Raw genomic sequence first — 24,748 nt, 5'->3', positions numbered from 1 at the left:
GTCTGAGTGGCTTGCTGTGAGCTCTGTGCCCTGAGCTGTCTCCTGCTGGAATGAGCGGGAAGTGTCATGTTCCCCGTTTTATAGTGTGTATGCACTTGCCTGTGATTGGCTGTGGTGTTGTGTGTGTCTTGATTGGTCCGTTGATCTGTCCATCAGTATGTATGTATGTTTGCACCATGATGTTTACCTGAATATCATGACACCCTGCAGGTTTCCCAGCGACATGGATAGGTTTCAATGGGAAATCCCATTGACAAGCGGCTGGACTATAAAATCCTGCCTCCAGCGAACGGCTTGCCACCGGGAAACATGTGGCTGGAGGACTGGAGAATCCAGCCCGAAATCTCTTTGGAGATTGCATTTGTTCCAATAGCTTTCTCCATACCACCAATCCTGAAAGTGCAGTTCCAGCGGGTGAGGACTTCCTGGCATAGCAGTCACTCTCTGACATCTGTTATGGGCCAGTGTTTAGAGAACCCCAAAGTGTATCATGGAGTTCACCTGACCCATAACTTTTAATAGATTGTGGTATGGGGAGCACACGGCTCACTCTACAGGTATGGTACAGCAGACATGGACCAGTGGTTTTTTAAAACAAAACAATGTTTATTCTATGAACTCAAGTTAACCTTTTTAAAACAAACCGTGAATATCTTAGCAACCAGTAAATCAAATACACCCCCCAAAGTATACGACACTAAGTAATCTGTATGCCGTCCTTTTAACATCCAAAAGGCTTAACATACCTTCAAACAGGAGCACATTAGGGTTTACATTCAAGACTGAAAACATTTATAATTCTTCTGAATTCACCAAATGATCCATAGATAGTCTTTGGATGGCAGAGATCAACAGCACTGCATCTCACTTTTAACTTCAGATTCAGCTCACTGAAAAACACAGACACCCAAGCTCTTTCTCAAACTGAAACTAAAAAGCAGAAGTGGAGCTCAGCTCCACCCACACTCTGACATCACTCCAGTAACATGAGCAGCTCCATTTCTTAAAGGTACATTTCTTAAACACTCATTTCTGAAAGGGTACTCTCACATGATACCTCCTCCATCCTTATTGACTCCATCATTATCCATCATTGATCTTGGGAGTTCAGAATGCAGGATAATTGACCCCTGAATGTGTCCTATGATAACACAATGGATGTGTGCAAGGGGTGTGTGGCCGTGTGCATATTTCTTTCATTTTTAAATCAATTTACTGGATGTGGGCATCGCTGGTTAGGCCAGTATTTGTTGCCCATCCCTAGATGCCCTTCAGAAAGTGGTGGTGAGTTGCCTTCTTGAACCGCTGCACTCCTTGAGGTGTAGAGACACCCACTGTACTGTTTGGGAGGGAGTTCCAGGATGTTGCCTCAGCGACAGTGAAGGAACAGCAATTATTTTCCATATCAGGGCGGTGAGTGACGGTGACCACCCCTCCAGGTGGTGGGGTTCCCAGGTATCTGCTACTCTTGTTTTTCTAGATGTTAATAGTCGTGGGTTTGTAAAGTGCTTTCTAAAGAACCTTGGTGAGTTACTGCAATACATCTTGCAGACGGTACACCCAGCTGCCATTGCTTATTGGTGGTGGTGGGATTGAATGTTTGTGGAAGGAGAAACAATCAAACGGTTGCTTTGTCCTGGATGGTGTCGAGCTTCTTGAGTGTTGTTGGAGCTGCACTCATCCAGGCAAGTGGAGGGTATTCCATTGCACTCCTGATTTGTGCCTTGTGTTGCTCGTTGTGTCTTTACTTAATTTGCTCTGTTTTATAACCTTTGCTTTAGAGTCGCCAGGTATCTTTATGATACCACCACGAGGTTCAAGTTCAAGTGCTGATCAATAACTCAATACACCAGTTAGTAAGTTTCAAATCAAAAAACATTTATTATACACAGTCAATCACTACTCATGTATAAAACTCTACTTACTAGACTATCTCTAACACTAAGAGGCCTATACTTAGCTTTGGAACTGGCCCACCAGGTCAGGGCAACAAATGGCCTTTCATTCGATTCTGAGTCCGCAGGCTTCAAAGCTGGTATAGACTGGTAGCTAGGAGCGCCTATCTCGTAGCGAGCGTTGACTGGAGACTTACTTGGTTGGTGCAGCTGCTAGGCAGGTCACGGTCAAGGGTTGTTTTGAGCTGCTGAGAGACCCTGCCAAGAAGGACGAATTGAACTTGGGGACTCTATTTTATAGTCCCCAGGGGCTTCGCGCCCTTTTGGGTGGACCCCGTACCTGGTTCCAAGTGATTGGACTAAGTTCTGATCACTTGGATCGATTTCTCCAATACTGGAGCTGTTCCCTGATCGCTGGGCGGTTCCTAAGTGTTTGTTGGCCTTCCTTTGTCTTGGCTCCTGCTGGCACCGAGGAGTCTGGCTTGGCCTTGTTTATCTTAACTGTTTCCAATTGTTCCCGGGGATCGCTCATCAATATGTAGATGGTTGTTAGTTTCAGTGCTCTCTGGGTTCCTGCAAGTTCTGATATACAGGAAACTTTGCACCTGCTTGTTTTTCCTGCGTTTGACTGAATTTCCCTGCATTGTTTGCGGACCTCCATTTAAAGTCGGGAAGTGGCCAACTCAGGTGGCTACACTTGTAGATGTTGGTAGATATCAGGGGGTTCAGGAGGATGGTTACTCGCTGTATGATTCTCAGTCTTTAATGTGCCCTGGTAGCCACAGTATGAATATGGCTAGTCAGTTCAGTTTTTCATCAATAGTAACTCCCAGGGTGTTGATTGTGGGGGATTCAGCGATTTCATTGCCATTGAATGTCGTGGGGCGGTGGTTAGATCCTCTCTTGTAGGTGATGGTCATTGCCTGACACTTGTTTGGCACAAATATAACTTACTGCTTGTCAGCCCAAGCCTGGATATTGTCCAGGTTTTGCTGCATTTGGACATGGACTGCTTCAGTATCTGAGAAGTCAGGAATGGTGCTGAACATTGTGCAGTCAGCAAACATCCCCACTTCTGACCTTATGATGGAAGGGAAGTCATTGATGAAGAAGTTGAAGATACAGCTCCTTTGTCTATGATTAAACTAAGGCTGCAAGGAGCTGATTGACCCTGGCGGAAATCAAACTGAGCGTCTGTGAGTAGGTTATTGCTGAGTAAGTGCCGCTTGATAACACTGTTGATGGCTCCTTCCATCATTGATGGAGAATAGACTGATAGGGCGGTAATTGGCTGGGTTGCACTTGTCCTATTTCTTGTGCACAGGACACACCTGGGCAATTTTGCACATTACTGGGTAGATGCCAGTTGTCTGCATGTGTGTGCATGCACACTATGTGTGCGCGCACGTATGAGTTTGAGGACTGTATGTGTTGACATGCCAAAGTGTCAAAATGTGTGACTATACTAACTCAGAGGAAACTGTCATGAATGAAGATGGATTTATTTACATATTTCCAATAATCTGTGTGATGCAGCATCTCACTCCCAGTGCAACCTTAGCTGGGAGGACTTCTCCCCAGGCTCGGAGTTGAGGCTTCTTCTATAGCTTGCTTATATGATGGTGGTTGGCCACTGCCCTCTACCTGGGGAGCTCATGAGTTCCATGGAGAGATCAATGATTGTTTCCCCCTGGGGATTATTACACCCCTTCCTCCCAAAGTCCAAAAGTCTCATCAGCCACTAATGGAGGGAGCCTTCGGCGCCGCTTTGTCTACAGCTGTGCAATCCCTCATGGTGACTGGGTTGGGTGGAGTGTAACGAGTTGCTGGGCCAGGCGCAGCCACTCGGGCGGTTGGGCCCTCAATCCGCAGGATGCTCGTGTCGTCCTGGAAGAGGCCAAGCAACGGCTTGTGGTCCGTCATGATAACAAAATGTCGTTCATACACATATTGATCGAATTTCTTAATTACGAAGATCACAGCCAGACCTTCCTTCTCAATCAGTGTATGATGGCATTCGGTATCCATCAGGGTCTCCGAGGCGTACACAATGGAGTGTTCTGTGCCATCAGCCCACAGCACTGCTCTGATGCCATGCTTCACAAGTTAAAACCAGGGCATGTTTGGGTCATAATGTGGCAGGAGGTGTTTTGAAGATAGATGCCTCTTGACGGCCACGAATGCCTCTCCCTGAGAAGTGCCCCAGCACCATTCCTGGTCCTTTCGCAACAAACATATCTAGTGGAGACAATAGAGAGACCAGGCTCACGATAAATTTGCCAGAATTACTAACGAGGCCCAGAACTGACCGGAGCTCAGTTTCATTCAACGTGTTGGAGGTCCCCTTAATAGTGCAAAGACCAAAGAACAAAAGAACAAAGAAAAGTACAGCACAGGAATAGGCCCTTCGACCCATGCTGAACATGCTGCCTGTCTCAACTAAAATCTTCTACACTTCCGGGGTCCGTATCCCTCTATGCCCATCCTATTCATGTATTTGTCAAGATGCCCCTTAAACGTCACTATCGTCCCTGCTTCCACCACCTCCTCTTCTGGCAGCGTGTTCCAGGCACCCACTACCCTCTGTGTAAAAAAACTTACCTCGTACATCTCCTCTAAACCTTGCCCCTCGCACCTTAAACCTATGCCCCCTAGTAATTGACCCCTCTACCCTGGGGAAAAAGTATTTGACTATCCACTCTGTCTATGCCCCTCATAATTTTGTAGACCTCTATCAGGTCACCCCTCAACCTCCTTCGTTCCAGTGAGAACAAACCAAGTTTATTCAACCGCTCCTCATAGCTTATGCCCCCCAGACCAGACAACATCCTGGTAAATCTCTTCTGCACCCTCTCTAAAGCCTCCACAGCCTGCTGATAGTGTGGCGACCAGAATTAAACACTATACTCCAAGTGTGGCCTAACTAAGGTTCTATACAGCTGCAACATGACTTGCCAATTTTTATATTTAATGCCCCGGCCAATGAAGGCAAGCATGCCGTATGCCTTCTTGACTACCTTCTCCACCTGTGTTGCCCCTTTCAGTGACCTGTGGACCTGTACACCAAGATCTCTCTGACTGTCAATACTCTTGAAGGTTGTACCATTCACTGTATATTCCCTACAGGGGGACACAGTTCAGACACCGTAAGCATTGTGGGTGATTACTTGTACATACCCAAAAAATATAACTGCAGTATTTACTTAAAATAGACCTTCCAAAATGCATTGCCTCACATTTGTCCGGATTAAACTCCATCTGCCATCTCGCCGCCCTAGTCTCCATACAATCTAAATCCTGCTGTATCCACTGACAGTCCTCATCGCTATCCACAATTACACCAACCTTTGTGTCATCCACAAACTTACTAATCAGACCAGTAAACTTTATTATCGACTGGGTGCTGTCCATCACTGCTCACTCGGTAACCGAGGTAGGTCACCGCTTTGACATGGAAAAGCATTTACTGCGCTTCAGTCTGGCACATGGGCAAAACAGTACTCCCTGGAGGTTTGCCATGTGTTCCTGCTCCAAAGAACCAGTGATAACAACATTGTCCAAATAGACTGACACTTTCGGCAGGCCCTGCAAGCCGTTTTCCATCACATGCTGAAATATTGCGGGGCTGATGAAACCCCAAATGGAAGGCGAGCGTACTCAACCAATCCCAATATGTGTTAATAGTAGCAAATTTCCTGGACTCCGGGTTGAGCTCCACCTGCAGGTACACGTGGCTCATGTCCAAACTATGTAAAAGAACAGCGGCTGGTCAATTGAGAGTCTAAATCCTCGATCTGGGGCATTGGGTAGTGGCCCTGCCATGAAGTCCTGTTGCGGTAAGCTGAAAGCCCCCTCACAGCCAGACAGCTTTAACAGGCTTCTTTACCTGTACCACAGGCATGGCCCATTCTGCAAACTGCACAGGTTGAATGACCCCCAGATTTTGTAGGCTTCGCAGTTGTGTCTCCACTTTTAGAAGCAGCGCATAGGGGACAGGCCTCACCCTGAAGTACTGGGATTGAGCAGCAGCCACCAATTAGATGTGGGGTCTGGCCCCCTTGTGCCTCTCTGGATATTTACTCAACACATGGTAAAGATTTAAAGAGCCCATTTGGAAGACCTGTTGCCAATCGAATCTAAGGAGCGAGATTCTCCGAGTCTCCGCGCCGCAATCGCGCTCGTCGAGGGGGCGGAGAATGGATCGCGTCCGACGCCTTCCCGTGATTCTCCACCGGCAACTGGGCGAGTTCCCGCTGCGTAGTTCACTCATGGTTCCACCCGATGGGCAGTCGGAGTGTCTGCAGCCGCCCTGGTGGGGGGCGGGGGGAAAGGTCACCGGGGAGGGGGGGGGGGGGGGGCCTTCCAGGTCAGGCAAGCTCGCGATCGGGGACCATCGATCGGTGGGCGGGCGTGATGTGGGGTGGGGGGGGGGCCTATATTGTCGGGGCCGGCCCGCGGTGTGAGTCCATCATGTTGCGCGGAGCCGCCGCCACAGGCGGCCACCGCGTGCATGCGCAGACCCACGGCCGGAAGTGCAGGGCCCCGTATCGGCAACCGGGGCTATGTGGACTACTTCAGAGCCCTGCTAGCTCCCTTCAAAATGGAGAATCACTCTGGACTTTCTGGAAAAAAATCCAGAGTGATTCGCGCCCATTTTCGCACGGGCGTGGGGACAAAGCCCCATCATCAGAGAATTCTGCCCAAGGACTGCCAACCAGTCTCTTCTAGTAACTGGGACCCAGATTATGTACTACCACCAGCTGCTGCCCATACATCACCAACAACACGGTGGTCCCCACGATTTTCAACAGTTCCCCCATATATGTGGACAGCATTGCCTTGGTAGCCTGCAAGATCAGTGGCATAATCCCCGTACAAGGTTGTTGAAACATGCAAAGGTCTACAATGGAGACGACAGCCCCAGTATCCATCTCCATCAGCAGCGGGTGTCTGCAAAGTAATCTGGATCAGTGTGACCCTCAGAGCCAAGACACAGTTCACCAGCATTAAACAGTCATTGTCTTCCAAAGTTTCTATGTGCAATGCCCTGTACGACCTTGACTGCTCTGATGGAGGAATTCTGGACAGACTCACACAGTCCCACGTCCGTTTTGGAGTTTGAAAGGAAGAGAGGCCGAAACTATGCACATCATAATCAATGGTCCCCTGCAGTTCCTTAATCCTCCTCTGCATGTTCGCGGGGGAAAGCTCAATGGCTCGATTTAAATCCAACGTAGCTTTCGCTAACAGCTTTCTCTGTGTGGGTGTATTATTGGTACCAGACGCGAACCAATCCCTCAACATCTCTGAGAGGGAAGGTCCAAATTCTCAGTTCTCAGCCATGGGCGGCACAATAGCACTGTGGTTAGCACTGTTGTTTCACAGCGCCAGGGTCCCAGATCATGTACTACCACCGACTGGTATCCATACATCACCATGCTTGGATCACTGTCTGTGCGGAATCTGCACATTCTCCCCGTGTCTGCGTGGGTTTCCTCCGGGTGCTCCGGTTTCCTCCCACAGTCCAAAGATGTGCAGGTTAGATGGATTGCCATGATAAATTGTCCCTTATTGTCCAAAAGGTTAGATGGGGTTACAGGGCTAGGGCATGGTGATGGGTCTAGGTAGGGTGCTCTTTCAGAGGGTCAGTGCAGACTACATGGGCCGAATGGGCTCCTTCTGCATGGTAAGGATTCTATGATTAGTTCTATACAGTGTAAGGTCATCAAAATTCCATAGCTTCACATGGGGTTATGCGGAGCCGTGGGGAGTGGTGGAAGGGCATAGCCTAGCAAAGGTACATGAGGGACTATGGAGGGAGGGGAGTGAGTGGGAAGTCATTTTGCGCTCACCTTTTAGAAGATCTCCTCATGTAAACTAGGGTTCACAACTCCTGTAAAGGGTCGGGAACCATGACTCCCTAAAAACCTAGCCGTACTCCATGAAAATTGCAGAGGATTAGGAGATGCCTGACTATGCAATGGAGCCAGCCAGCTCGCGAGTACCAGGTGTGGGCTTTGGATCTGCACCGACCCGTATCCTTTAAAAGCATTTGCCGAATATCATACACCCAGGAACAGGGTTGGGAATTCCGTAATTGGGATACACCGCACCATCTTTAAGGGCTCCCGATCATCCTAGCCCACTCATCTATCCATTTGTAAATTTCTTATTTCTTCATTACAACCTGCTTTCCCACCTATTTTAGTGTCATCTGCAAATTTGTACTATAGTGCATTCTATCCCTGCATCAAAGTCATTAATATAGATTTTAAATAGGTGGGGCCCATGGACCGAACCCTCTGCCACCCCACGAATTACAGCTTGTCAACCAGAAAAGGACCCATTTATCCCCACTCTGCTTTCTGTTGTTTAGCCAATACTCTATCCAAGCTAATAAATTATCCCTAATCCCGTGGGATGTTACCTTGTGTATTAACCGTCTGTGCGGCACTTTTTCAAGTGCCTTCTGGAAGTCCAGTTATACTACATCGACTGGATCCCCATTCTGCTTCCTACAGCTTTGAAGAACTCTATCAAATTAGTCAAACATGATTTACCTTTCATAAAACCATGATGACTGATGGATTGCGTTTTGACTTTCAAATGTCCCGCTTAATAATGAATTCAAACAATTTCCCAATGACAGATGTGAAAATAACTGGTTTATAATTTCCTTTTTTCTGCCTTTTTGTACAGGCACATTACATTAGCCTTTTTCCAAACCACTGGAATCTTTCCAGAATCCAGGGAACTTTGGAATATCATAAACAAAGCCTCCACTATCTCTGCCACTTCCTTTAAAACTTTAGGGTGTAGGCCATCAGGCCCTGGGGACTCATCTGTCTTTCAACTCAATAGATTGCCCAGTACATTTTCCCTGGTGATGGTGATTGTTTTAAGTTTCTCCTTTTCGACAACCTCTGCTAGACCTGTTACTATTGGGATGGTATTAATGTCCTCCACCGTGAAAACCAAGGCAAAATATCAATTTAGTTTCTCTGCCATTTCTGTGTTCCCCATTATTAATTTCTCGCTATTGCCCTCGAAGGGACCAATTTTGACTTTAGCTACACTCTTCCTTTTTATATACGTATTGAATATTTTGCTCTCCATTTTTATATTTTTGTGCTAGATATCTTTCATAATTTATCTTTGCTATTTTTATTACTTTTTTAGTCATCCATTTTGGTCTTTAAAAGTTTCCTAATCCTCCAGCCAGCCACTGACCTTTGCAATATGATGTGCCTTAGTTTTTGCCACCTTGATATCTTTAACCTCCTTGCTCAGCCATGGATGTTTTTTCGCCTCTTACAATCTTTCTTCCTCTCTAGAATATCATAGAAATATCATAGAATTTACAGTGCAGAAGGAGGCCATTCGGCCCATCGAGTCTGCACCGGCTCTTGGAAAGAGCACCCTACCCAAGGGCAACACCTCCCCCTATCCCCATAACCCAGTAACCCCACCCAACACTAAGGGCAATTTTGGACACTAAGGGCAATTTATCATGGCCAATCCACCTAACCTGCACATCTTTGGACTGTGGGAGGAAACCGGAGCACCCGGAGGAAATCCACGCACACACGGGGAGGATGTGCAGACTCCGCACAGACAGTGACCCAAGCCGGAATCGAACCTGGGATCCTGGAGCTGTGAAGCAATTGTGCTATCCAAAATGCTACTGTGCTGCCCTATTTTAGTTGTGAGGAATTGAGTATCTCCTTAAATATCTGCCACTGCCCATGAACTGTCATACCATTTAGTCTTTCTGCCCAATCCACTAGGGCAAAAAATGTCCTCATGCCTATGTAATTACTGTGGTTTAGCACCAGAACACAAATGTGGGACTCAAGTTTATTGCCCTCAAAATAAATTTGAAATTCAAGGGTGTGGTGATCACTCTTCCCTAGAGGATCCTTTACTACAAGATCATTTATTAATCCCAACTCATTACACAATACTAAATCCAAAATAGCCTGCTCCCTAGTTAGTTCAACAACATGGCTCCAAGAAACAATCTCTTATACTCTCCCCCGAGGCTATCCACACCAATTTTATTAATCCAGTCTTTATGTATATTAAAATCACCCATGATTATTGTAGTACCTTTCCTAAAAGCTCCTAGTAGTGTCCTACTGTGAAACGACTGTTCGGGGACCCTATAGATTACTGCCACCAGGACCTCTTTCCTTTGCTATTTCTTATTTCTACCCATACTGATTCCACATCTTCATCTCCAGTGACTGTATCAATTCTCATTACAGCACTGATCCCTTCATTGATAACAAAGCTACGCCTTTACCTTTCTGTCTATCTGTCAAAAATACTGAGTACCCTTGGATATTCAACTCCCAGACCTGCCATCCTTGTAACTGTGTCTCAGTAACCATCACCAAATCATACCCCTTTGTCTCTATTTGCACTGTTAGCTCATTAATTTTGTTCCGCATGCTTCATGCATTCAGGTGCAAAGCCTTTAAATTTGTTTGATTAGGAAATTTCCCTACTCTGATGACCATACGTTCTGTTCCTTCCATTATCTGGTAACAGTCAGCCTCATCATTAACCTGTACTCCTACATTCTCCTTCCATTTTAATGTTTTTAATTTCCATGCAACTGAAACCCCCCCCCACCATTCCGATTAAAGCCCTAGTTATTCGATTTGCCAGGACACTGAGGTATGAATTTAAATAAAGGTTTGGTGGACAATTGTTCTTCATTGCATTCTCCATGTCAATGCCTCGAACAATCAAATACCTACGAAAAAATCAGCATCTTTTGTCATGCAGAATAAATTGTTCTTTCCTTTACAGTTGATCTTCTTATGAATCTGCCCTGATGAGTACAAGATGAAAAACTTTGACAGCCCGTCTCTTTTTCCAGCAATGTATATTAAGGAAAAGAAGACAGAAATGTTTGCACATATATAACATGTTTAGAACCACCAGAAGTCTCAAAGTATTTTACAGCTAATTAAGTACTTTTGAAGTGTCACTTCAGCAAATTTCTGCATTGCAAGCTCCCATAAACAGCAATGCGATAATGACCAGTTCATCTGTTCTTGTGATGTTGGCCAGGACACTGGGGATAACTCCACTGTTCTTGAAATAATGCATTTGGATTTTGTACATCCATCCATCAGACAAATGGGGTCCTGATTTAATGCCTCACCTGAAAGATGGCTCCTCTGGCAGTGCAGCACTCCCTCAATACTGCAATGGATGTCAGCCTTGATTTTTATGCTCAAGCCCTGGACTGGGACTTGAACCCATGATCTTGAGACTCAAAGGCAAGAGGGATGCCCACTGAGTCATACCTGACATAAGAGAATGAGTCAATACGCAGTGCTTCCAAGACCATCTAATGACTGGCCTAACAATAGTATGGGCAGAGCTGTATATGCAGGTTCCCAGCCTGGATGGAAACCAGTCCTTAGCTAGGGGACAGTTCAAATATACACTGGGAGGGGTAACACAACAAGATGAAGGCTGGTTATTTAAGAATGTAGTTAATTATCAGTTAATTTGTTTTGATGTTGTTGACTGTGGGATACTTGTTGACCATGCCCCTGCGTTTTTTTGAACAGTGTCACATAACTCACTGCTGTTTGTGATACTATTATATTTGCTTACATTTCCAGACCTCTGTTCCGCTCCCACCAATCCTGGTCATTATCTCTTTAACATCTTGGCTAGGGGAGTCAACCTCGTCCCAAAATAATCAGGGATACTCCTCAAGGGGTCCCGGCTACTTGCCAGGTTTGGACCTGACCAGAGTGACCAACAACCCTGCACCCGGTGTGTGGCAGAACTCTGGATCCCACCCAAGGGCCAAGAGGGGACTCCAGTCCTTTGTCCCCACTCCCCATTTGCATTATGTGGAGCACCTTACATGACAGCCTGGGAACTCTTTCGAAATTACAGAGTCCTGACGCAACTGGGTCTTCATCACATTTCTCAGCAGGTGTACAGAGGGAGAGATAGACAGGACTTTGCATGCTGTTTAGGGCCTGGGTTTTTGGTGTTTGCATTATCTCTTGGAAGATTTCTTCTAAACAGCACATGGTTGTGGCTTAGGTTGGAGGCAGTTTAACATGGTGATAATTGTGTGATCCTTTGGAAAATCTATGAAAAATTACGATGATTTCCACAACTTTGCTCTGTACATTTCTCATGGAAGTGAAATCCAGCCTGATTCTCTCTCATGCATCCATAGGGCAGAAAAAGCATTGAATGTGGGTATGGCCCCAAGCCAGAAGATCATCTCAAGGTCTCTGGTAGCACAAAGGTCAGTAAAAGGTCATTGAAGACTAAGATGAGGAGAATTTTATTTCTCTCAGGGTGGCTAGTCTGCGGATTTTTCTTCTCCAGAGGGTAGCGGACGTTGAATATATTCAAGGCTGAGTTAGATCGATTTTTGATTGCCAGCTGAGTCAAGGGTTATGGGGAGGAGCTGGCAGGAACACGAACGAAGTTGAGGTCACAGTCAGATCAGCCAAGATCTTATTGAATGGCGGGAGGAGGCTTGAGGGGCCGAGTGGCAGAGCAGGCATGAGGGGCTGAATACCAACTCCTGCTCCTAACTCTTGCCCCCTTGTCTAATCAATCTGAAGAATTAACACTGTTTCTCTCTTCACTGATATTGCTGAGTATTTCCAACACTTCTTGTTTTTATCCCAAATTTCCGGAATCTGTAGTATTTTGCTTTTTGCAATTGTGCCCAAATGCTAGTTCTTAGTACCAACTGAGCCAAGGCTGACAGCTAAGTAATTAACGTGTTCATGTAGACCAGTGTTCTTCAAACTTGATTGCCGGAACTCACTTTTACCAACCAGCCGCTTTGGGACCCAAGCCGGCCGACCTTTCGCGACCCATGCTGGCTGACCTTGACAGATCATTTTCGGTAACTTAACAAGACGGGACAGATTGTTTGGTCCTCGCGACATCACTTGCTTTATTATTCAATGTTACATTTCTGCTAAGGATTTCAGCCGATGATTTACGTTCTCGATGCATCCTTTGAAAAGATCAAGAGGTTTATCTTCGAACTCGCCATGTTTTGAGGGTTTTAAACTTTCATTTGCCAGTACTTCCCTGTATATAACACACATGGGGCTGGATTCTCTGCAGCCCTGTGCCAAAATCGCATTTGGCACGGGGGCGGAAAACTAATTTCACGCCGAAATCGGGCCCGGCGCCGATCCGGCAATTCTCCGGGACCAGAGAATCAGCGTGTTCGCGGAGTACTCCGCGCGGCTAGGAGCCCATTGCCAGAGGCCCGTCCTGCGATCCTCCGCTCCCAACTGGCCGAGTTCCCGACGGCGTGGTTCTAACCATTCGGGAAGCTCGCGTGGACTGAGTCCACAGCCGCCCTGGTGGGGGGCACGGGGATTTTACCCGTGGGGGGGCCTTATAGGCGTAGGGGGACAGTTCGGGGCGGTCGGATCTTCGGGCGCGAGGCCGATTGGGAGGGCCTACATTCTTCATCTGCCTCTGCGGTCCGAGTCCGCCATGGCGCTCGGTGTGGCCGCTGAAGGCCGCTGCCGTGGCTGTGTGCGGACTCAAAACCGGAAGTATGGGGGCCCGTAGCCGCAGCTGAAGCTCCGTGAACTACGCTGGATCCCTGCTAGCCCCCTGCAGGTCTGTGAATAGGCTCATCTTTTCCCAAGGAATCTTAAGACTGAAACGCCAGTGTTTTTACACCGTCTTGGGGACATTTTGGGAGAATCCAGCCCATGGCTTTGCATCCTGATTTGTATTGGCACAATTAACAATGCCATACCTCCAGAAATAATCTTTAGACTGCTTTGTTCCCGATTTAAATTTTTTCTTAAGTCTGTTCACCAGAGCTACGGAGTTCTATAGAACTAACAGAAGCACTGCTTTGTCTTGTTAAACTCTTGTCTAGCATCCTCCAGTCTTCTGAATGGAAGAGATTGTGATGAGCAATTTCTTCATTTTTGCAGTCTTTCAGTTTTGATTCCTCAGCTGCCTAAACCCTTTAGGCAGACACTAACTGTGCACACGACACCTCAAGGTATCACCCTAACAGTTGCACAGACCAATTACCAGGTAATTACTATCAGAAATAGCTTTAACAGCTGCGGATTTAACAACTTTCCTGAGGCATTCATCCCTTGCGAGTAATTGGGCTACATTTTAGCGAAGTTCACCCACTAGCTCTCATTCACATCTCGCTGCTAGGTTTAGAGAGGGCTCTCGCAACGGGTGTTCGCACAATGCAAAAAAGTGTCTTTTTTTAAAAAGCCATGCATGGTTGAAAATTAACTGAATGTAACAAAAGACACCGTGCTTGCAAGACCATCAGAGTACAATAAGGCTCAGTATACAATGGGCACTAAAAGCATCTCTATAAATCATTGCGCATGAGACCCTGTCCTATCTATTTGCTGGATGAATTCAGAAAGCACAGCCCTGCTCAATAGAGAGAGGCTGTAATCCATGGAGAAGAACGTGCAAATTCAACAAATGTTTCTGAGAAATAAAGTCAAATTAATATGTGTTACTTTTATTACATTGAATTGAAAAGCCATTTACAAACTCCTATCTCAATGATTCCTGATTTTATAAAGCAGCTTTCAAAATGCACAGCTTTACTCCAGTGCCAAGTATAATTATTTTAACAGCTAATGCAGGAGGCTATTAATGATATTGGAGCCCTTGTTTAAAGAGAGGTGCCCTTTGTGTGAGAAAGAGGCCAATAGCTCTTTTTCAGCAATATTCCCAGTTCTGTCTCACCATCGCCTTCCAAAACCAGGCATATAAATGGATTTCCCTTTTCTCCCCCTCCCTCTCACCAGATTTTGTTTGGGGTCTGTTTTGAAATCAAGCGAAGGGCACTGATTGGACTACGCATTTATTTTGCAACATGCTAAATTCACCTCTGACCCCCAGGTCGCCTCTATCCACTGATGACAACTATAGTGACAGTCAGGGTGTATATATCAATCAGCACCTTCTACACGTGGATCAAAGCTAGCCTGGTCTCGTAAGTTAGAGTTAGTACACTTAGAGTAGTAGTGTCAACCCACAGCCAGCTGTGTGCATTGTTACAGAAGTTCAAGAAATCGTATCGAACCAACGCCTACGTTTGGTGTATGCTTTACCGTTCATCTGCATCCTGTTGCAGTCCATGTTACCCCAGGGTGAATAACACGACATGATACCAGGAGTCTACTTCATCTAAGTCATTAACCTTGAATAATTCAGTGACGACCAGCAAGTGCCTTCCAGCGGCGTGGAGAAGATCCAGGCCCCTCCACAGCTCCGGATCTCCGGAAATCTCGGCACCAACTGGCAGGTCTTCAAGCAGAAATTCAGTCTTTACATTGAGGCCTCGGGCCTGGAGGATGCGTCCAATGCCAGAAAAATCGCACTGCTCCTATAGACTGCGGGGGATCAGGCCATACAAATCTTCAATTCGCTCACTTTTGGCGACAGCGAGGACAAGACCAAGTTCCAGACCGTGTTAGCCAAATTCGACAGTCACTGTGAAGTCGAAACGAACGAGAGCTTTGAGCGCTATGTCTTCCAGCAATGCCTTCAGGGTAAGGATGAGCCTTTCCAGTCCTTTCTAACTCATCTCCGCATATTAGCGCAATCCTGCAACTACGGTGACACCGCTGATTCCCTCATCAGGGATCAGATCGTGTTCCACTCCGACGCCCTGCGGGAGCAGCTCCTAAAAATAAAAAACATGATCCTGCCAGTAACCATCGAGACGTGTAAAGTGCATGAACATGCGAAAAGCCGCTACTCCCGCCTTAAATCGGCAGAACAGGACCAACTTGCCTCCCATGAGGCAGAGTGTGTACAGGACATCGCCCGAATGCGGCGCCTTAGCATCGATAAAGGCGGCCATTTCGCGCGTTTTTCCGGGGTCCCACGCATGTGCACCACAGACGGGAGAATGAAGCGGCTGAAGACCACACTGCGCAGGTGCGAGCGGCGGCTGACCGCACTGCGCATGTGCGATGACCCACGGAGCGTTATGACGTCAACGTCATGACGTGCCCGAACTGCCTCACCACACACTTAAAGTGGCAATGCCCTGCAAGAGGCAAGCGATTTTTAAATTGTGGGAAGCCTGGACATTATGCAGCCTTGTGCAGGTCTGCACCTCCGATCGTGGGCCAGCTATCCCAGTTCCAATGCAAACGCGTTTGAAGTGTGCAGCATGGGCTGCTGGATTTGGAACCTGGTAACACCACGGATCCAGAGGACGACTGCCTGGAGTCTCCATATCGTGTGGGCATCATTACCACGTATGATAAGGCCTCCTCAAATTCAGCAACACTCCTACCCATCCTCAACGTGGATTCTACAGACGAATGGCGTGCTGTCGTACAAGTCAACCAATGCAGCATCCGGTTCAAGCTGGACACTGGTGCTCCAGCCAATCTCATATCTCAAGCAGATCTTGCTCGCATCCAAAGGCAGCCAAAAATTCTTCCGCCAGCCTGCCAGCTGCTTGATTATAATGGCAATGCCATTACTGAGTTAGGGTCCTGTCACCTGCATGTCTCCAACAAGGCCATCAAAGCCACACTGCGATTCAAAATTGTCAAGCCTGACAAGGCTTCCCTGCTTGGTGCCCATGCATGCAAGCTACTCAATGTCGTCCAGCACGTACATGCCATGTCCTCTGCCAATATGAATCTTCAGGCTGACATTGACAAAATCCTGTCACAATACCCAGATGTGTTCAGTGAGGTGGGCACGCTGCCGTACCGCTACAAAATCTTACTCAGGCCTGATGCCATGCCTGTGATCCATGCACCACGCCGGGTGCTGGCTCCTCTGAAGGACTGTTTAAAGGTGCAGCTACAGGAGCTCCAAGACCAGGGTATAATCTCTAAAGTGACAGAACCGACTGACTGGGTCAGCTCGATGGTCTGTGTGAAGAAGCTCTCTGGAGAACTGCGCATATGTATTGATCCCAAGGACCTTAACTGAAATATAATGCGGGAACACTACCCGATCCTGAAGCGGGAGGAGCTAACTAGTGAGATGGCACATGCCAAATTCTTCACAAAGTTAGATGTATCGCGTGGCTTCTGGCAGATACAACTGGACGAGTCCAGCAGGAAGCTCTGCACGTTTAATACACCTTTCGGAAGGTACTGTTACAACCGCATGTCATTTGGTATTGTTTCAGCCTCTGAAATCTTTCACAGGATCATGGAACAGATGCTGGAGGGCATTGAGGGTGTGCGGGTTTATGTTGATGACGTCATTTTCTGGTCCACGAACCCAGAGGAACACATATCTCGTCTCCAACAAGTCTTTAGACGCATACATGCCAACGGCCTCAAGTTGAACAAGGCCAAATGCTCCTTTGGCATGTCATCAATCAAGTTTTTGGGTGAGCAAATATCCCAGCAGGGCGTGCAACTGGACTCGGACAAAGTCAAGGCCATCAACACCATGAAGACCCCGGAAGACAAAAAGGCGGTACTCCGCTTCCTGGGTATGGTTAACTTCTTGGGAAAGTTCATTCCCAACCTCGCATCACACACCACGGCTCTCAGGCATCGGGTGAAGAAGTCCACTGCCTTTCAGTGGCTACCCACACATCAAGCAGAGTGGCTCAAGTTAAAGGCAAAGTTCACCACTGCTCCGGTACTAGCGTTTTGTGACCCAGAGCGGGAGACAAAAATGTCCACGGACGCCAGGCAGGACGGCATTGGTGCGGTGCTCCTCCAGAAGGATGACTCCTTGGCCTGGGCTCCAGTGGCCTATGCGTCCAGGGCCATGACTCCCACTGAGCAGAGGTATGCTCAGATAGAGAAAGAGTGCCTGGGCCTCCTCACCGGTATTGTAAAGTTCCATGATAACGTCTACGGACTACCACCTTTCACAGTAGAGTCTGACCACAGACCCCTAGTCCATATCATTCACAAGGACTTGAATGACATGACGCCCAGGCTTCAGCGGATTCTCCTTCGACTCCGCAGGTATGATTTCGAATTGGCTTCCACACCGGGCAAGGAACTAATCATTGCGGATGCCCTGTCTCGCACCATCATCTCGCCCTGTGAACAGGTCGACTTCATCCGCCAAATTGAGGCGCAGGTGCAACTGTGTGCCAGCAACCTCCAGGCCTCAGACAAACGAGTCGTCAACATTCGAGAAGAGACTGCCAAGGACCCTCTTCTGCAGCGGGTCATACATCACCTTGCAAATGGTTGGCAGAAAGGGCAATGCCCCCAGTTCTTTAATGTCAAGGATGATCGAACAGTTGTCGAGGGGATCCTCCTCAAGCTGGATCATATCGTTATTCCTCGCAGCCTCCAGAGCTTAGTGCTCAAACAGATCCACAAGAGACACCTCGGGATCGAGAAATGCAGGCGCAGGGCCCGGCAGGCTGGCTATTGGCCTGGCATCAAGCAGGTTTCCAGCCTGCTCAGCTTAAAGAAACACTCCAGCAACACAAGATCGTGACCTCTCCATGGTCTAAGGTGGGAATCGACCTTTTTCACGCCAATGGGCGTAACTACGTGCTTATAATTGACTACTTCTCGAGGTACCCGGAAGTGGTGAGACTGTCCGACCTCACATCAAGGACTGTCATCAAGGCCTGCAAGGAGACATTTGCCAGGCTTGGTGTTCCACTCACGGTCATGAGCGACAACGGTCCCTGCTTCCACAGCCAAGAGTGGTCCAACTTCATGAAGTTATACCAGTTCAAGCACATTACCTCGAGCCCGCATTACCCACAATCTAACGGGAATGTCGAAAAAGGGGCCCATATCGTGAAGCAACTGCTCTGCAAGGCTGCAGACTCATCTTCTGACTTTAATCTTGCGCTCCTGACGTACAGGGCAACCCCTCTGTCCACCAGTATGTCTCCAGCACAACTCCTTATGAATCGTGACCTGCGGACGACTGTTCCGGCCACTCATTTACCTGACCTGGATCACCTCCCAGTGCTGCAAAAGGTGCAGCAACTCAGAAACCGGCAAAAGCTGACATACGATGCTCATGCTACTGATTTGCCTGTGCTCTCTCTGGAAGATGCTGTTCGCATCAAGTTGCCTGGTGGAGGCTGGTCAGCACCAGTTGTTGTTGTTCGACAGGCTGCTCCCAGATCGTTCGTGGTTCACATGGCTGATGGATCCATTGTCAGGCGCAACAGAAGGGTACTATGCAAACTTGCCTGCCCACCACCGGATCTCACATTCCCAGCTGTCGTTATGCCTTTTCCAGACACCTCGCTCCACGAGGCCACCAACCTGGCTGCAATCCCGCCTGTCAAGGCGCCGTCGTCCCCACCTCCACCTCTCAGGCAGTCGACAAGGATCCAACGCCAGCCCCAGAGATTGGACTTAGAAATATTTCCTTTGTACATATTGTCCTGTATTTGCACGCTAGACACCTTACATGTACATATGCATTCACTCACCATTTGCTGTAAATAGTTATTGATGCGACCATCAATTCACTCGAGACAAGAGTAAAAGTAAACCGTGGCTTTAATCAACTTAGAACAGTGCCTGCCTGCGACTGATACAATACTGTGCGCCGCCTACAGGTCGACTGCCTGTATACCCCCATCAAGGGGAGGAGCCATGGGCGGAGCCCATACGTGTCCCAACATGTTCCCCTATGGATGATGCCATACAATGGCCCATAGTTGGAGTCCACAAGGGCAAAAGCATAGCATAGATGCAAATACAAAGGCAAAGCATGGTACTGATACAATGGTGGATTACTGATTTAAGACATTCACCACATTCATCCCCTGTTAAAAAATGAAGTCCGGCGGGGGTGACGGGTTCATAAGTTCAGCTGGTCCAGCGCACGGATTGTGCGCTGTGATCGCCGAAGCTCTGGCGTCGGTGCTGACCCGGGTGTCGAGCTCATCCGTGCTGGCATCGGTAGTGGGGGCGCCGGTGCGGGTACAGACGTGGACTCCGGGAGCATCTCTTCTGTAGCTTCATTCCTGTGGACCGGTGAAGGGGGAATGGCGGGCGGGAGCCATAAAGGGGTGAGACAGGGCATCCGCAATGATTAGTTCCTTGCCCGGTGTGGAAGCCAATTCGAAATCATATCTGCGGAGTCGAAGGAGAATCCGCTGAAGCCTGGGCGTCATGTAATTCAAGTCCTTGTGAATGATATGGACTAGGGCCATAAAGGGCTGATCATGGTAGGTTGGACGGGATATAGTGGAGGGGCGGTGGTGGTGGTACTGGTGGTGGTGGTGGAACCGGCAGGCGCCAGGTCCAGGAAGGAGACCGTATCTTGTCGGCCATTGGGGTGTTCGATATAAGCGTACTGGGGGTTGGAGTGTAGGAGCTGGACCCTCTCTACCAGAGGATAGGCCTTATGGCTCCTGACGTGTTTTCTGAGTAGGACTGGCCCCAGTGTCTTCAGCAAGGACAGAAGCGAGGCCCCTGAGGTGGATCTCCTGGGGAAAACAAATAGGCGGTCATGATGGGTCTCGTTTGTGGCCGTGCAAAATAGGGACCTAATAGAGTGGAGCACATTGGGGAGGACCTCCTGCCAGTGTGAAACTGGGAGATTCCTGGACCGCAGGGTCAGTAGGACGGTCTTCCAGTCCGCCGCGTTCTCCCTCTCCACCTGCCTGTTTCCCCTGGGGTTATAACTGGTAGTCCTGCTCGAGGCAATGCCCTTACTGAACAGGTACTGACATAGTTCGTCGCTCATGAATGACGAGCCCAGGTCACTGTGGACACTGTGGAAACCAAACAGGGTGAAGACAATATGTAGGGCTTTAATGACGGTGGACATGGTCATATCGGGGAAAGGAATTGCAAAGGGCAAGTGGGAGAACTCATCAATAATATTGAGGAAATATGTATTGCGGTTATTGGAGGGGAGGGGCGCCCTTTGAAATCGATACTGAGGCGCTCAAAGGGCCAAGATGCCTTTACCAGGTGGGCCTTATCTGGTCGATAGAAGTGTGGTTTACAGATCTGGCAGTCCCTGGTCATGGCTCTGACCTCCTCGGTGGAGTAGGGCAGGTTGGGTACCTTGATATAGTGGATAAGCCGGGTGACCCCCGGGTGGCAGAGGTCATCGTGGATAGCCCGTAGTCAGTCATCTTGTGCGCTGGTGCATGTGCCGTGGGACAGGGCATCTGGGGGCTTGTTGAGCTTCCCAGGACGATATACTATATCGTAGTTATAGGTGGAGAGTTCGATCATCCACCTCAAGATCTTATCGTTCTTGATTTTGCCACACTGCGTATTGTCAAACATGAAGGCTATCGATCGTTGGTCGGTGATGAGGGTAAACCTCCTACCAGCAAGTTGGTGCCTCCAGTGCCATATGGCTTCCAGGATGGCTTGGGCTTCTTTTTCGACCGAGGAGTGTCGAATTTCAGAGGTGGTGAGGGTGCACAAAAAAAACGTCACCGGTCTGCCTGCTTGACTGAGGGTAGCAGCGAGGGCAACCTCTGATGCGTCGCTCTCCACCTGGAAGGGGACGAACTCGTCTACCACGCGCATCGCAGCTTTGGCGATATTTGCCTTGATGCAGCTGAAGGGCTGGCGGGCCTCAGTTGCCAGTGGAAAGATGGTGGCCTTGATTAGTGGGTAGGCTTTGTCCGCATAGTTGGGGACCCACTGGGCATAATACGGAAAGAACCCGAGGCACCTCTTCAGGGCCTTGGGGCAGTGAGGGAGAGGGAGTTGTAGGAGGTGGCGCACACAGCAGGGTCGTGCCCTAGGACCCCATTCTCCACGACGTAGCCGAGGATGGCTAGCCTGGTCGTGCGGAAAACGCATTTCTCCTTGTTGTAGGTGAGATTGAGGGTTTAGGCGGTTTGGAGAAATCGGTGGAGGTTGGCATCGTTGTCCTGCTGATCATGGCTGCAGATGATGACATTGTCCAAGTACGGAAATGTGGCCCGTACGGTGTCCACCGTTCGGTCCATTGATCTTTGGAACACCAAAACCCCGTTCGTGATGCCAAAGGGGACCCGGTGGAAGTGGAAAATGCGGCCGTCTGCCTCAAAAGCCGTGCAGTGGTGGTCCTCTGGGCAGATTGGGAGCTTGTGGTATGCAGACTTCAGATCCACCGTGGAGAACACCCGGTAGTGTGCGATCTGATTCACCATGTCTGCAATCCGGGGAAGGGGGTACGCATCGAGTTGCGTGTACCGGTTTATGGTTTGGCTGTAATCAACAACCATCTGGAACTTTTCCCCGGTCTTGACGACTGGTCTTGACGCTGTTGGTCGAGCGTGACTGGCCGCGTGGGGAAGGATGGCCAACATGGCGGCTCCAGTGAGCCGCACGTGCTGTGAGGACTGGAAGATGGCTGCTCCCACTGAGAGCACGGGGCTAATGAGGGGAGCTGAGTCGGCAGACACGCTGCCACGCTGCGGGGTCTGCGGGCCTGTGAGTCTGAGGATTGGGCCTGTGAGTTAGAGTTCTTAAACCTGGCCAGGCAGACTTTGGCGAAATGTCCTTTTCTCCCGCAGCTGCTGCAGTTCGCGTTACGGGCCGGGCAGTGCTGCCGGGGGTGTTGGGACTGGCCGCAGAAATAGCAGGGTAGCCCGCCATGATGGGCGGGTGGCCGCGTGTCCCAGGCCTGGGGTAGTCTCTGGTCGGGGTCCACGAGGGGGTTGAGTGGTCAGCCGGGAACGCGGTAAGGCTCTGGAACGCTATTTCCAGATAGGAAGCCTCATCCAGGTCCAGGGCCCCCTTTTCGTGTAGGCGCTGTCTCACGTAATTAGACCGGACTCCCGCCACGTAGACGTCTCGGATGGCGAGTTCCAAATGCTGAGTGGCCGTAACGGCCTGGTAATTGCAGTTGCGTGCGAGGGCTTTGAGGTCGCGTAGGTAGTCATCCAGCGAGTCTCCGGGATGCTGGCGGCGAGTGGTGAGGATGTGTTGCGCGTATACCTCGTTCACAGGCCGTACATAGAGACCTTCGAGTATCGCGAGGGCATCTGTGTAGGAGGAGGCCTCGTCTAGTTGAACAGAGATCCGATGGCTCACCCGTGCATGGAGGAGGCTCAGCTTCTGTTCGTCAGTGATGGAAGGCGTGGAGGCAGCTGCGAGATAAGCCTTGAAGCATCAAAGCCAGTGCGAAAAAATTTATTTTGCCTCCGCGGCCTGCGGATCGAGTTCCAGTCGGTCAGGTTTGAGGGCCGATTCCATAGTTGTGTTTAAGTTGATTAAATTGATGCGACCTCAATTCACTCGAGACAAGAGTAAAAGTAAACCGTGGCTTTAATCAACTTAGTACAGTGCCTGCCTGCGACTGATAAAATACTGTGCACCGCCTACAGGTCGACTGCTCTTTATAACCCCCCTCAAGGGGAGGAGCCATGGGCGGAGCCCATACATGTCCCAACATGTTCCCCTACGGATGATGCCATACAATGGCCCATAGGTGGAGCCCACAAGGGCATCAGCATAGCATAGATGCAAATACAAAGGCAAAGCATGGTACTGATACAATGGTGGATTATTGGTATAATACATTCACCACATTCACCCCCTGTTAAAAAATGAAGTCCGGCGGGGGGTGACGGGTTCATAAGTTCAGCTGGTCCAGCGTACGGACTATTGGCATAATACATTCACCATAGTTATATCTGTAAATAATGTCGTATATGCTCTAAGCAACCGACAATTTTTTTTTTTTTTAAAAGGGTGGTGTCATAATATGCACCCATGCATATCATAGTGGTTAGCACAATTGTTTCATAGCTCCAGGGTCCCCGGTTCAATTCCCAGCCTGGGCCACTGTCTGTGCGGAGTCTGCACGTTCTCCCCGTGTGTGCGTGGGTTTGCTTCGGGTGGTCTGGTTTCCTCCCACAGTCCAACGATATGCAGGTTAGGTGGATTGGCCATGCTAAATTGCAACTTAGTGTCCAAAATAGCCTTTAGTGTTGGGTGGGGTTGCTGGGTGGTGGGGGTGGTGTGGAGGTGTGGGCTTGGGAGGGGTGCTCTTTCCAAGAGCTGGTGCAGACTCGATGGGCCGAATGGCCTCCTTCTGCACTGTAAATTCTATGATTCTATGAGGTAAAAACAGGCAGTGATAGACACCCAGGTTAGCCAATCAACATACAGGACAGAACACAACCAATCACCAGACAGAACACTAAAGGAGGGCTTCCAACTATAAAACACACAAGGCATCAGCACTCCGCCTCTTTCCACTGGTGACAACTGTAGTGACAGCCAGGGTGTATATATCAGTCAGCACCTTCTACACGTGGATCAGAGCTAGCCTGGTCTAGTTGTTACATAAGTTCAATAAATCGTACTGAAGCAACGCCTACGTTTCGTGTATGCTTTACCGTTCATCTGCATCCTGTTGCAGTCCGTGTTATCCCAGGGTGAATAACACGACAATTCCAACAGACAATTAAAGTCTTGGTAGCGCAATGATCAGCACTGCTGCCTCACAATGCCAGGGACGAGGGTTCAGAGCCGTCATTGGGTTACTGTCTGTGTGGAGTCTGCACGTTCTCCCCGTGTCTGCGTGGGTTTCCTCCGGGTGCTCCGGTTTCCTCCCACAGTCCAAAGATGTGCAGGTTCGGTGGATTGGCCATGTTAAAATTGCCCCTTGGTGTCCAGGGATATACTGGTTAGATGGTGGGGTTACAGGGATAGGGCCTAGATGGGGGTGCTCTTTCAGAGAGTTGGTGCAGACCCAATGGGCCGAATGGCCTCCTTCTGCACTGTAGGGATTCTATGGATACGTTCTGCGCTGTGCTACATGTGGGTCCCCCAAAGATGAATTCAGCAGCGCCTGATCACAGGTCTATGAGTACCATCCTGCAGCTCTCTTCCTAGATATCGTGGCAAGAAAGCACCAGCTCTGTATTCACCCATGGTGCCAATCCA

This window comes from Scyliorhinus torazame, chromosome 16 (assembly GCF_047496885.1).
Source record: "Scyliorhinus torazame isolate Kashiwa2021f chromosome 16, sScyTor2.1, whole genome shotgun sequence".
Lineage (NCBI taxonomy): Eukaryota > Metazoa > Chordata > Chondrichthyes > Carcharhiniformes > Scyliorhinidae > Scyliorhinus > Scyliorhinus torazame.
This window is presented reverse-complemented; position numbering follows the sequence as displayed.